This window comes from Hevea brasiliensis, chromosome 9, assembly GCF_030052815.1.
Source record: "Hevea brasiliensis isolate MT/VB/25A 57/8 chromosome 9, ASM3005281v1, whole genome shotgun sequence".
Taxonomy (NCBI): domain Eukaryota; kingdom Viridiplantae; phylum Streptophyta; class Magnoliopsida; order Malpighiales; family Euphorbiaceae; genus Hevea; species Hevea brasiliensis.
The window spans coordinates 87156854-87159369 of NC_079501.1; the positions used below are offsets into that span (position 1 = coordinate 87156854).

The 2516-nt window shown below is 33.0% G+C and overlaps 1 long non-coding RNA gene across 1 annotated transcript; it reads left to right on the plus strand.

Moving 5' to 3' along the window:
- The first annotated feature begins 389 nt into the window (after positions 1-389).
- LOC131183278 (uncharacterized) lies at positions 390-1017 on the plus strand. Its single transcript, XR_009151418.1, has 2 exons — positions 390-585; positions 702-1017. It is a non-coding gene; the product is annotated as an uncharacterized LOC131183278 (long non-coding RNA).
- The last annotated feature ends 1499 nt before the right edge of the window (positions 1018-2516 follow it).

Here is a 2516-nt window from a genome sequence, read left to right on the forward strand (position 1 = left end):
ATTAATATAAATAAAGTCGCATGGTCACGTTGCTTGCCTCAATTTGATTTGATTTTTTTATTTTTATAATTTTTTAGAAAGAATTTATTCAGCACAACAGTTGTATATATAACGGTTGATTATGATTCACATGAAAAATTACCATAATCGATAATGATAATACAACCATTGTAACAATAGTTATATTTTAAAAATTTTATTTATTTGGGGGTTCAGCTTTCAATTTTTGAGTTCTTATCCATGACCTCAAAGTCTCAAACTCCCCAGAAAATAAATTCAAAGGGATCATCAATAAGTGCCCAAGATTTGGACAATAGGCCTAAAGAGAAAGAGAAGTGAATAATATATTCATGGACTTGAATGAGTTAGATGTCTCAACGTATTGATGAAGAGGCGATTCCAGAAATATTTGAAGCTATATTGAAGAGGAAATTGGCAGGGATTAGAGATAAGGATGACGAATTGATGGCAGAAGTTAGGCGGAAATCTCCAAGTGTGGATTTTGATTCTGAATCCGACGAATTGAATGATTCTAATGGCGAGAAAGAATGAGGCGAAATTGCTATTACAGATTAAGAAATCAACGTATGTATTTTTTTTTGGTTAAAATCATTTTGAGTTCTCTTTACCTGATAGGCTTTGGCTATTAAATTTTTTTTTTTAGGGAAAATCAGAGCTTTATTAATCAGCTTGTAACACAGAAGCAAGAAAACTTGGAACAACATTGCAGCTGGTGCTTGCTCGCATGAGACAGTGCAGCTCTAGCCAAGCAATGAGCTCTGCCATTACCCACTGCAAGGACAGATTACAATCCTGCTGTAACAATGCCCTGTAATTCTTTATGACTGTGCCATGCTCAGACCAATTATCTTCAAAGGAAACAATCGCAAAGAAAACCTCCTGTGAGTCAATCTCAAACTTTGAAACCTCCCATTCTTTACATCCAATTTTTTTAACGTTTTAAAGAGAAGATATTAATTTCTTTTATATAAAATAAAAATATCATATATGTTCAAATGAGATGATTAATTTATATACGAATAAAAATTATAAATACTACTTAATATAAATAATATAAATTAAAATTTTAATTTTATTATAATTCTTGATTCTTATTAGCGATTATCCTACTTATATATGAATTCTCTTATAATTATTTTTATATAATTCAAATATAATTATAATTCTAATATTACAATCCATCTATTTATAATATATTAATTATTTTGTAAAGTGTGTTACACGTTATTGTTCTTATTTTACATATTCATAATTTAATTTTTTATATATAATTTTCTATTAATTTTATAATAATTTAAAATTTAAAATAAAATAAATTTTGAAAATAATTTTCATTTTATAAATAATAGATAAGGTGACAATAAATAATAGACAGTTGAATAAGGTGACAATAAATAATAGATATCCATTGCCCTGCATTGATGACTTGTTTGATCAGTTAAGGGGTGCAGCTGTGTTCTCCAAAATTGACCTGAGATCAGGTTATTATCAGCTGAAAGTACAAGAGCAGAGTATTCCTAAAACTGCCTTCAGAACCCGCTAGGGCCATTATGAGTTCTTGGTCATGCCATTTGGGTTAACTAATGCTCCGGCTGTTTTTATGGATCTGATGAATACTATCTTCAGACCATACCTCGACCAGTTTTTTGTGGTATTCATAGATGATATATTGGTCTATTCGAGGAATGCAGAAGAGCATGATAGACATCTGCGGATTGTACTGCAGACTTTGAGGGAGAAACAGTTATATGCCAAATTGTCGAAATGTGAGTTTTGGCTGAAAGAAATATCTTTCTTGGGGCATGTAGTATCAGAAGAGGGCATCAAGGTAGATACAAGTAAGATTAAAGCTGTCCTTAATTGGAGGCCACCCAGAAATATCACAGAGATTCGTAGTTTTCTGGGTTTAGCTAGATACTACCGTCGGTTTGTGAAGGGATTCTCCATGTTGGCATCTCCATTGACCAAGCTGCTTAGAAAAGATGTGAAATTTCAGTGGACGGATAAATGCCAGCAGAGTTTTGATGAATTAAAGAAATGTTTGACTGAAGCTCCAGTCCTGACTTTACCTACTCTGGGTAAAGAATACACAGTTTATAGTGATGCTTCTCACAATGGGTTAGGCTGTGTATTGATGCAAGATCGAAATGTCATTGCCTATGCATCACGCCAGCTAAAACCGCATGAGAGGAATTATCCAACACATGATTTGGAGCTTGCAGCTATTGTGTTTGCTGTTAAGATATGGAGACACTATTTGTATGGGGAAAAATGTTACATCTACACAGATCATAAGAGTTTGAAGTATTTGGGCACTCAAAAAGAGTTGAATTTGAGACAGAGGAGATGGTTAGTTGATAAAAGACTATGATTGTCTGATAGACTATCAGCCAGGGAAAGCTAATGTTGTAGCTGACGCCTTAAGTCGCAAGACTATGGCAAGTCTACAAGTTACTGCTTTGTCTATGGTACATGAGTTAAGATCATTGCATGCC